At 40.9% G+C, this 12,463-nt stretch overlaps 1 protein-coding gene and 1 pseudogene across 1 annotated transcript in view; one reads left to right on the top strand and one right to left on the bottom strand.

Annotated features, from left to right (window-relative positions):
- The window catches only part of GRIN2B (glutamate ionotropic receptor NMDA type subunit 2B), a 326,614-nt gene that overhangs the window by 223,491 nt on the left and 90,660 nt on the right, over positions 1 to 12,463 (bottom strand). The window lies entirely within an intron of this gene.
- LOC133363522 (U2 spliceosomal RNA) lies at positions 8,157 to 8,274 on the top strand (annotated as a pseudogene).

Below are 12,463 nucleotides of genomic sequence, written 5' to 3'. Positions count from 1 at the left end.
CCCTCTCCCCTGCACAACTTTTAAAGATACAGAAGACCTCTTGGAGGCTGGGCCTGGCAACCAAGAGGTCTTCTGTATCTTTAAAAGTTGTGCAGGCGGAAGGGAAAATTCTACCTTGTGGTTTTTCCCATTACAGAGTTGCAAGAACACCTGTACGTGGCTGACTTTCTCTTCTCCTAAAGATACAGGATCAGTCTCAGGCCATGAACCTGGCAACCCTACCGTACACTACGCTCAGCATCCAAGGCCCTCCTCCAGGTGCCTAGTCTGAGGGAAGCTGGGAGGCTGGCAACAAGGGAGAGGGCCTTCTCAGTGGTGGCCCCCAAATTATTGAATGATCTCCCTGATGAGGTGCTCCTGGTGCCAACACTGTTATCTTTTCCGCACCAGGTCAAGCCTTTCCTCTTCCCCCAGGCATTTTAGCATGTGTTTTTAAATTGCTTTTTAAAAATGTGTTTTTAAATTTGTATATTTGTTTTTAATGTTTTTAATTGTTGTAAACCACCCAGAGAGCTTCAGCTATGGGGCGGTATACAAATGCAATCAATCAATCAATAAAAACACCCCTGGGAGAGAGTGCTGTTGTGCTCAGGTTCTGCTTATGGGCTTCCCATAGGCATCTGATTGGCCTTGGCCTGATCCAACAGGCTCTTCTTATGTTCTTATGATGACAAATGCAGAATGATTTGTAATGGAATGATCATTTCCTGGCTCAGCTTCTGGAAAGAAGCAGTAGGCAGGGTTTGTAGAATTTTTAAAACAAGATATGGGATTAGGCTGAGAGAAAGATTTTGGTCAAATCAGGTGAAGCTTTGGAGAATGAAGTTACTCCTTAACTTACATGTGGATGCTCTTCTTCCTTAAATACTACCAGAGGAAATCCTACTATAGCAAGTTGCAAACATGAATCAGTGCAAGATGGCAAGTTGCAAAATGAATCAGTCTAGCTCTGGAGACCCTGAGAGCTCCCTCCCTCCCTCCCTCCCTCCCTCCCTCAGAAGTGGAATAGCTCCCGTCTCCAAATTTGAGGTATGTTGCCTCCAGTCCTCCCTTTTCCTCTGACCTTGAGAGAAGGACAATTCTCAAGGCTACAAGTGATTTATATTACTTATGGAGATAAGAGAGCATCTTCCTCTCAGGGAGCAGGGCATCTTGCTTTGCTCAAATTCTCCCTAGATACAAGTACAAACTATGGGCCAAAGAAATGTAAGCACAGTAGGAAGAGCATCATCTCTTGTGAACAGTCACAGATGTACATCAAACCCCAGCAGCCAATTTTAGGAGAGCAAAAGGAGAAAGGCAGAATAGAATAAATATGTCCACTCTATCTACTCTAGACAGTTACTCACCCACATAGGCCATGGTCTCCTCATGTGTAACATAGCATCCTGGATGGTCCAATGGATGAGGGACAAAGGACTGTTGGCAACATTCTATTTTTAAAGGTTCTTGACCCAGGTGGCTTCTGATTGACAGGTGACTCTGACCAGCCAATCAGGTCAGTAGCATGTAGCCAGGAAAGGTGCTGTAACCACCTTTTGGAAGTTGGGACATGGGGCTATCAACAGTGCTAATAACTACTGGAGTTGCCCAACTACCCTGCCAGAAAACATGCTTTCCACAGTTGTGAGGAACTATGTGGTCTGCGGCCTGCCCGCCTCTAGGGAATTGGAAGCTGAGAGAACCGGTAGATTTTTAAAGAGACAACTGCACCATTCTCCATCCCCACTGTAGTTTCCTTATTCCCATTATCATACCCACCCTGATATGCCCACAGCTTGTCTCTCTTCCTTCTCTCACCCACGCACAAATCCTCACAATTTTGTTCAGCCCTTTGCTAGTGTGGGGTGTAGTACAGAGGAGGAGAAGGGAGGAAGCTTGTAGAATGTAGGTATTCAGCTTTGTTACTATGACAACAGTAGCAACAGATTCCATTCCAGAGCAGATCCAGGGCTCTCAGTGCTTAAATCCTTTAACTGCTATCAGCCATTGTCAAGATGCACCACCATTGACCAATTGTATGTGCCGCCTTGAGTAACTCCACTTGTGCTTTTCAGAGCCCAGGAGGATTAAAGCATGTAGAATTTTTATTTCCAGTGTGGAATAATATATAAGAAATATCTGCAGGATAATAAATCATACTAATAAACACAGACACACAGAGAGAGTATTACAAAGGCACACATTTCATTTGCCACTAGTTACTGATAATTACCTGCTGGAATTCATTTTAACAATACAAGAAAAATCTAATTTTGCCAACTATATCTGATAAGAAAACTATGTACAACTGTCAGCACATAAACTGTGTATATGTTTTCAGCTAAAGAGGTACTGCCAGTCAGAGTCTATCATATCAAGTTCCATCACAGGTTGTTCTTATGTACACCTTCTCCTCAAGGGCTGTACTAATGCTTTTCCAAATGAGAACACAATTTTAGTCTAACTCTTTCTATAGTAGATCATATAGTCAAAAACCAACTAAGCAAATGATATGAGAGAGAGACTCTTTTCACCAACATTTTGCCAAAGAGTCAGAAGAATTGATTGATGGTTCTTGTGAGTTATCAGTATTCAGTACCAGGCAGCTGACATCAGCCCCATTGCCTGTCCCCAAGTCTAGTATTGTAAACATGTTTAGGCCTCCAGCCTCAAATTTTTTCATTGGATCTGGCAGAGTTAACGTTCAAAGTTCTTAAGCTCACAATTACCCAAAACAAACAGAATATTTTGTAGAAAGAACTTGACAAAATTGACTTCCTGGGGCTGATCTCAGTCTCCTCCCACTACAGTCTCTTTAATGTACACTACAGATGCTTGTGTGGGAAGTTGGGAGGAAGGTTTAAAATGGCTCGTTAAATTGAACAAGCTGGTCAGATTTTGTCTTTCAAAAATGCTGCATCTGCTTCTATCCTAATCATACTAACCTGAGTCATGTGCTGCAACTCAGTAAGTAAAAAAGGCTGACATTAAAAAGTGAGTCTCACTGACCAGCCATGTGCAGCCCAATCCTGTGCACTTTTACTCAGAAGTGATCTTTGCTTTATTCATTGTGACATACTTCCAAGTATGTGTGTGTGAAAGATTGCAATCATAGTTTGCTTATTTATTTATTCTTTGATATATATCCTGCCCTTCCTCCCAGTAGGAGCTCAGGGCGGCAAATAGTTGTGCAAAAGAAGCTGCAAAGGAAGTGGGGGGGAAAGTGGTGGAGCTAATTTGCTTTGCATTTAACTTGGCCTCTTCACACCTGATTAATTTTCACTTATCAAAAATATTCTGTGCATTTTGGGTTTAAACTTCAAGCTCATCCATGGAAAGCAGATTTCAATACTGCACACATGAGCTGAGTACTCACAAAAATTAAATTTACACATGCAAGTCTTTAAGCCAAACTATTTCCCTTTTTCACTCAACAAAGGAACAGAACCCACACCTGATGACCCAGTCAGCCAGAACTAGCTAACTAACTATTGTCAACTGATCCAGTTAGTAAAACATTTCAAAATCATATCAATAGAAGGAAGCTAAGATAACGATGAGCATGCATACTATAAGCAGAAACAGAGGCACAAATACTTTAATACATAGTCTATCTTCAAATCTATCTGCCTGCTTTGGATGGAGTTGTAATCCCTCTGAAAGAGCAGGTCCGTAGTCTGGGGGTGCTCCTGGATCCATCTTTGTTGCTAGAGGCCCAGGTGACCTCCGTGGCTAGGAGTGCCTTTTACCAGCTTCGTCTGGTAAGATAGCTGCGGCCGTTTCTGGACCAGGATAGCCTGACCACTGTTGTCCATGCACTGGAAACCTTCAGGCTGGATTCCTGTAATGCGCTCTATGTGGGGCTGCCCTTGAGGTTGGTCCGGAAGCTGCAGCTGGTGCAAAATGCAGTGGCAAGACTGTTCACTGGGGCAGGGTATCACCATCATGTCACCCCGATGCTGAAAGAATTGCACTGGCTGCCCATTTGCTACTGGGCCAAGTTCAAGGTTGTAGTTGTGGTGTACAAAGCCCTATACAGCTTGGGACCAGGATACCTGAAAGACCGTCTTATCCCTTATATACCCAGTTGATCACTGCGCTCTGCAGGTGAGGGCCTCCTGCAGATACCATCTTATCAGGAGGTCTGTTCCGCACAACACAGGAAATGGGCCTTTAGTGTGACGGCACCTACCCTGTGGAATTCCCTCCCCTTAAATATTAGGCAGGCTTTATCTGTGTTATCTTTTCAGCACCTTTTAAAGACTTTCCTATCCTAGTCTGTTAGAATTGCTTTTTAATATGTTTTTTAAAAAACAATGTGTTTTTAACCCCTTTTAAAAGATGTTTTAAAAGCTTTTTTAAAAAAATGTTTTTAAAGTTGTTTTATTTTGGTGTATTTTAAGGTCTGTTTTTATGATGTTTTTATGTGTTTTTAGCACTTCTGTTTGCTGCCCTGGGCTCCTGCTGGGAGGAAGGGTGGGATATAAATCAAATAATAAATAAATAAAATAGCATGGCTAGGCTTTTCAAATAGCTCAGCCATAACCAACAAATAATCACCAAATAGTGGTGCCACACATCCCTGCGATAGCATGCTGTGACTCAAGCACACGCTTTTAGCATTATGACACTAGTTCTCTTGAATTCTCTTCCCCTCGAAGTGAAGCAACCCCCCATATTACTATCTTTTCAACATTTTTGAAAACCTTTCCCCAAAACCTTTGCAAATTAGTCTATTTTATTTCTGTAGCTTTTAATTCTTCTTGGATTCATGTTTTTAATGTTATTCTATTATTTGTATTATGTTTTATATTCTAATTGTGTACACGTTTCAAGTATTATTTGAATGTAGAACAATTTACAAATTCTTCAATAATAAATAACAAAGGGTACTAGCTAATATTAGTCATACTCAGAGTAGGCCCACTGAAATCAATGGATGTAAGTAACTTGAATCAATAGATGTAATCTGAGTATGACTAATATTTGCCCTGTGACATACTCAGGACCCCTTAAAAGAGTTCTTACCCTCCTCTGTATCCTGGCACCCCTGGGGAGTCACTAGGAAGACCACTTTAACTGGCCATCTAAGTGCCACACCTTCATTACTAGGATTAAACCCACAATAGAATAACCCAATGGATAGTTAGCTGCTACCACTTGCTAATATAGTGGCCCCCAAATTATGGAATGATACTTGTGATGAGGTGCGCCTGGCGCCAACACTGTTATCTTTGCGGCGCCAGGTCAAGACTTTCCTCTTCTCTCAGGCATTTTAGCATGCGTTTTTAAATTGCTTTTTAAAAAATGTGTTTTTAAATTTGTATATTTGTTTTTAATGTTTTTAATTGTTGTAAACGAAAAAAGAGAGGAGGAAACCCCAGAATGACAAAAAAAGGACATGTGGAAATTATCAAAATGGTTAATTTACACACATGTCTTAAAAAAGTCTTTTTTGTCATTCTGGGGTTTCCTCCCCTCTTTTTTCGTTTTTTGTTGGATGACCTCCACTTTTTAAAACTCTGTTTAACTGTTTTAAATCACCCAGAGAGGCTATGGGGCGGTATACAAATGAAATAAATAAATAAGTAAGTAAATAAGTAAATAAATAAATAAATATAGAGCAGTAAGTCTCTACCATGTTGTTGTTATGTGCCTTCAAGTCAATTATGACTAACGGCGACCCTATGAATCAGCAACCTCCAACAGCATTTGTCGTGAACCACTCTGTTCAGATCTTGTAAGTTCAGGTCTGTGGCTTTCTTTATGGAATCAATCCATCTCTTGTTTGGCCTTCTTCTTTTTCTACTCCCTTCTGTTTTTCCCAGCATTATTGTCTTTTCTAATGAATCATGTCTTCTCATTATGTGTCAAAGTATGATAACCTCAGTTTCATTGTTTTAGCTTCTAGTTATAGTTCTGGTTTAATTTGTTCTAACACCCAATTATTTACCTTTTTTGCTGTCCACGGTATGCACAAAGCTCTCCTCTAACACCACATTTCAAATGAGTTGATTTTTCTCTTATCCCCTTTTTTCACTGTCCAGCTTTCACATCCATACACAGAGATTGGGAATACCATGGTCTGAATGATCCTGACTTTAGTGTTCAGTGGTGCGATACATCTTTGCACTTGAGGACTTTTTCTCGTTCTCTCATAGCTGCCCTCCCCAGTCCTAGCCTTCTTCTGATTTCTTGACTACTGTCTCCATTTTGGTTAATGACCGTGCCAAGGTATTTATAATCCTTGACAAGCTCAATGTGCTCCTTGTCAACTTTAAAGTTACATAAATTTTCTGTTGTCAATACTTTAATCATCTTGACGTTCAGCTGTAGTCCTGCTTTTGTGCTTTGCTTTTTAACTTTCAGCAGCATTCGTTTCAAATCATTACTGGTTTCTGCTAGTAGTATGGTATCGTCTGCATATCTTAAATTATTGATATTTCTCCCTCCACTTTTCACACTTCCTTCATCTTGGTCCAATCCCACTTTCCGTATGATATGTTCTGCATATAGATTAAATAAATAGGGTGGTAAAATACCTGTCTCACACCCTTTCAAATTGGGAACCAATCGGTTTCTCCATATTCTGTCCTTACAGTAGCCTCTTGTCCAGAGTATAGGTTGCGCATCAGGACAATCAGATGCTGTGGCACCCCCATTTCTTTTAAAGCATTCCATAGTTTTTCATAATCTACACAATCAAAGGCTTTGCTGTAATCTATAAAGCATTGGTGTAATACAGTAGGGCCCCGCTTACTGGCGTTCTGTTTTGTGGCATTCCACTGATGCGGTGGCTTTCAATTCGGTGAAATTCCCCATTTTAAAGCCGATTTTGCGATTTTACGGCATTTTGCGACATTTTCGTGTCATTTTTGCGCGACGCGGCCCATTATAGTCAATGGGTTCCGCTTTAAGGCGATTTCCGCTTTACGGCGGGGTCCTGGTCCCTAACCCGCCGTATAAGCAGGGCCCTACTGTACATGGAATCTGGTAGTTGTAAAGTAACTGCAGTTATAGTTAATGACACTAGTTAGTGCTAGTGATAATAGAGCAATATAAAATGTACCATACAAAGTAAAGTGTTCTTTGTTATTCAGCAATCTCAGGCTATGCACCTACCATATATTTAAACATCTTTAAATCCCAATTCCACTCACCTCATCCCATACATAAGGAGTCCTGGGAACTACATTTTAACCATCACAGAGGTGATGGGAGCTCACCACCCTTAACAAACTACAGGATTCTTGGGGGCGGGGGAATGTGTTTTAAATGTGCTTTAAATATTTAGTGTGTATGCAACCTCAAAGAGTGTGTGTCTACTCATTTATCCACAGTTCCCACAACAGAACATTACAGTTTGCAAAAAGGCCCACAGCAAGGATGTGGGGTGAGATACTATAGGTTGTTCAGAATTCCCTTGGATCAAAATACACCAACCGTATTTTAAACAAACAACTCAATTTATTAACAAAATATACAGAACATGGCATTGCAGACAATTTAAATGAACTAAAAAGTGTGTTCTATCTTTTGAACTTGCCCTGACTACTAACATAGGCAGGTAGCTTCTCTTATGTGCTACAGCATTAGTTGAGCCTGGAATCAGCAGTCTCCCTTTGTGCCTTCCTGATAAATAAACAGCATGGATTCAGGGGGACTTCAGGGGGAGCTAACTCCAACTGAAGACCCCTAGCACAGAACTTGGCAAAGCATTCATAGATCTTTGCCTGTGAAATTGACACAGTGGCCTAAACTGCATCAGAATGTTGGCAGCAGAAGCCAATGTGGTGTCCAGGGCAGTGTACAACATAACAAAACACAATACATACATGCAGAAGGATGGTGAGAACTTGTGAGTCACTCAGGTTTCTACTCTGCTTTATAGCCAAAATCACCATTCTTTTAAAGAATAGTGCTGTTGTTCAGTGTTCTGCACCAAAGAATTGCAAAAGCCCTACTCAGGCATTCAGTATCCACAGGCATAGAATCCATGAAGGAGCCTGTGGGAATGTGTGGAGAAGAGATCACAGCCACTTTGCTTTTCCTCCAGTCCTTCAGCTGGCTCAATGTTACATGTGAACTAAGCCAGACAGAAATGGTTGTAAAACAAGGTCCACATGCCAAAAAACTACATTTGTCCTTATTAGTAGAGAATCATGGCTGCATTCATAGCTTCTTGGCCTAATTGCTAAGATCAAGTGTAGCGTCTCTTCTTATCAGTTTAATATCTGATACGTCTGCTATTTGTGGATCACATAGTAAGTGACTTTTTGCAACTGAGGCTCTGGACATTGTATTGTTTGTATGGTATTTTATGTTTTATTGTATGTTTTATTGTATATTTTGTATGTTACTGAAGTGGAATTTTCCACTCTCAGGGGTTGCTGGTATTAATATGTAAATAAGGTGGAAGGGGACAGATGTTGTGACAGGATGGGGCGGATAAAAGAAGAGTATGTGAGTTCATACTTCCTCTTAATGGAGAATTACCTGACGAATCACGGAGCCAGGTGGGAGCGGGAAACAGGTAAAGCCCCTTATTGGGTACCTTGGGACACATGACTGTACATTGTAAAATCTTATAAAAGACCCTCAATTTTGGGAAGAAGGAAGTCTCCCGCCATAGCACATGCTAGCAGGGACTCCTTACAATTGTATGTATAATAAACAGCTGAAAGCTTCAACCTGCCTCAGTGTCGTTTCCTGGACAAGGACTCCATTAAGGAGAAAATTCCACAACATTACTTTGATATTTTATATGAATTGCCATCTACCTTAGTGTTTATTCATAAAAACAAACTTTAAGTTGTTTTTGTGATGATGTAAGCATTTTTTTATGATGATGATGATGATGTGAGCAGTTCCCAGGTCCCTTCTTTGCTGCGAGACTCTGGGGTTGAGCTGTGTTTGGGTCCTGGGTGAGAGCCAAAACAGATGTATGGAATCCTGGGTGAGAGCCAGGACCCTGAGAGGGTGTGTATGTTAGAAGCAGAAGGGACTGATATGGGGTTTATTTAATAGTAATCTGTATTGGTGCTACACTTGTATATGTATTATTGTGTATTTTTGTAACATTTGTTGTTTAAGCTTATTTTGCATTACTTTATATTTTGTAGCATTATAGGATGATAGTATGATTACTTCTGTATATTTTTGTCATTTCTATGGTTGTAAACCGCCTTGAGTGCAGTGATGTAGAAAGGTGGTATACAAATTAAAAATGAAATTAAATGAAATTCATACATCATGCTAAACCATGGTTTACCACAGGGATGGGCTGGAGCTGATGGGAGCTGGAGTCTGACAACACCTGGAAGGCAACAAGTTCCCAGTCTCTAGGTTAGTGAGAAGTGCAGAAGCAGGAAGGAACCACAGCAAGCTTTGGACCTACACACTCCCTACCCTTCTCCTCCTCCTGCACAGCCAGGAGAAGGATTTCACTTGCAATTCCTTTGTTTCCTTGAACATTGGCTTTTTGTGTCCTCCAAATCAGGGATTGTGAGGATGGCTTGTTTTGAAACTGACCACACAGCAAGCAAAGATTCAGGGGAGGGGAGCCCCAGATTGACTGCAGCTCCTTGTTGCTTAACTATGGATTATCTTGGTTAACCATGGTTTAGTGTGATGTGCAAAGTCGCCATTGTGTAGCTTTTACTAACCCATTGTTTTTTCAAGTGCTGCTACCACTCACACCACAAAAAATATGATTATATTGAAACTTCCAGAATGGGTTGCTGCAAGTTTGGAGCCTTTTTAAAAAAATCCTGTAGGGAACTGCAGTACATGGTAAAATGTCAAGAGGAAGAAAGGGGAATGGTCATGAATGGTGTTGTGATCAATTCATCTGTGGGGCTGGGGTTCTCAGATGTAGGCTCTGCAGCATATGTGTGAGAGAGAAACATCAGTTTGGAGTTCAAGGGAAGAGCTAAGTGTTTAGCTAGAGTTAGTTAAATTGGGGTATATCTTTAAGAGTGGTTGTCACAGCTTTTCTTTGGGAATCTGGTGCTTACAGGGTGTGCTGCTTGCATATTTGTAAATAAAGCAAATATTACAAAGACACCAAAAAGTCTCCAGTGTGCTGTCAGCCAAAGGAAACTAAGCCATTGTTTTACATATTTGGAGGTGGAGTTCTGATTGTATAAAGACCTTTCTGTGTGAAACACCTTCTCTATGGCTGCAAGCCAATACATGTCTAATCAGAAGTAAGCTCCATTGGGTTCAATGGGACTTACTCCCAGGTAAGTGTGTACTGGATTGCATCCTAAAACAGTAATGTTGATGTGCCCTTTGTAGAAGCTACTGAGATACTGTATGTGATTGTGAACATTCTAAAAGCATTCTATAAATGCTACATATTTGTATTATTACAGTTATGGCTTCACTGACTGCATTCTAGGTGGAAAGGGGCAAAATCCTCTGGAATCCTTTGTGGTAAAGAGAAATGTCAGTCAAATGAATGCAATCTGCTTTCCCAAGATCATCCCTTAAAAAAGTAAAGCTTTATCACCTCTCTTTCCTTACCTTTTCTCTGTTAAGACCCCTGTTCCAAGGATCACTACCCTACCCTTTTCAACACAGAAAAAATGAGTTGTCTCATGCAGAGGGAAAGATCCTTGCCAGAATGTGATTTGCCTTATTTTCAGCAAGGAAAAGCATGGAGAGGAATTGTCCAAATTAAGCTGCTTGACTACAAAAATTAATCTTGTCACTTAGTATCCCTGTTTCACAGAAAAGGGCCTTTGATTAACCTTCTTGTTTCAGAATATTACAAGCAGAAGGCAATTTTCCAGACAAGGATGGGAGAAGGTGAGGGTAAAGGCGCCACGATCAGACAGCTGATTCCAAAGCCCAAGACATCCAGCACATGTGATATAGACCATCCTTCAGAAAGAAAAGAATTGTTATCAGTGAACAAAGCCAAGGAAAGCTAAAGATTCCTGTGAATGCTTCCTGTTCTTACCAAAGATTTCTACAGCAAAGGCTTAGGGTGCCTCTAAACTGTCAGTATTTTGTAGGAGGGATTCAAGTGCATGCCAGAACTTTAGGTTTTTACATTTAAAGCGGATTAAAGCACTCTATCACCCTAGTGCCATTTGGGAATTTTGTGATTTGAAAAGTGACAAAGAAATGCACTGAAAAGTGTAGGATGAACAAATGATTAATGGGAACATGTGTAACATTCTACATCAAGATGACCTCAGGATGAATGCTCATTGTCAATCTGTGGGATTTCTTACATCTATGCCTTAAATTATTTATTTTATTATTTATTTATTATTTGATTTATATCCCACCCTTCCTCCCAGCAGGAGCCCAGGGCAGCAAACAGAAACTCTAAAAACACTTTAAAACATCATAAAAAGACCTTAAAATACATTAAAACAAAACATCTTTGAAAACATATTAAAACAAAACATCTTTGAAAACATATTAAAACAAAACATCTTTAAAAACATCTTTAAAAAAAAAAGCTTTAAAAACATCTTAAAAAGCAATTCCAACAGAGACAGACTGGGACAAGGTTTCTACTTAAAAGGCTTGTTGAAAGAGGAAGGTCTTCAATAGGTGCTGAAAAGATAACAGAGATGGCCCCTGTCTAATATTTAAGGGGAAGGAATTCCAAAGGGTTGGTGCCACAACACTAAAGGTCCGCTTCTTATGTTGTGTGGAATGGACCTCCTGATAAGATGGTATCAGCGGAGGCCCTCACCTGCAGAGCGCAATGATTAACTGGGTATATAAGGGATAAGACAGTCTTTCAGGTATCCTGGTCCTGAGCTGCATAGGGCTTTGCACACCAAAACCAGAACCTTGAACTTGGCTCGGTAGATAATGGGCAGCCAGTGCAATTCTTTCAACAACATAGTCAATAGTATCAAAAGCCACTGAGAGATCAAGTAAGAATGACAGGGTCGCACTCCCCCTGTCCTTCTCCCAATAAAGGTCATCCATCAGGGCAACCAAGGCTGATTCAGTCCCATAGCCAGGCCTGAACCCAGATTGGAATTGGTCAAGATAATCTGTTTCATCCAATAGTACTTGCAATTGCTGCACCACAACCCTTTGTATCATTTTCCCTAAACAGAGGATATTTGCGACCGGGCGGTGGTTGTCACAAACCAATGGTGGGCTTTTTCAGGAATGGTTGGATCACTGCCTCTTTCAGGGGAGCTGAAACCACTCCCTCCCTCAACGACATATTGACCACACCCTGGATCTACTCAGTCAAACCCCCTCAGCAAGCTTTAGTAAACTTCAGCTAGTGCAAAATGCGGCAGCCAGGTTGTTGACGAGGACCCGCTGGTCTGCGCATATAACACCTGTCCTGGCCTGCCTGCACTGGCTGCCTATTTGTTTCCGAGCCAGATTCAAGGTGCTGGTTTTGACCTATAAAGCCTTATACGGTGTGGGACCACAATACCTTGTGGAACGCCTCTCCCGCTATGAACCTACCCGTTCACTTCATTCAGTATCC

Source organism: Rhineura floridana, chromosome 8, assembly GCF_030035675.1.
Source record: "Rhineura floridana isolate rRhiFlo1 chromosome 8, rRhiFlo1.hap2, whole genome shotgun sequence".
Taxonomy (NCBI): Eukaryota; Metazoa; Chordata; class Lepidosauria; order Squamata; family Rhineuridae; genus Rhineura; species Rhineura floridana.
This window is presented reverse-complemented; position numbering and strand designations above follow the sequence as displayed.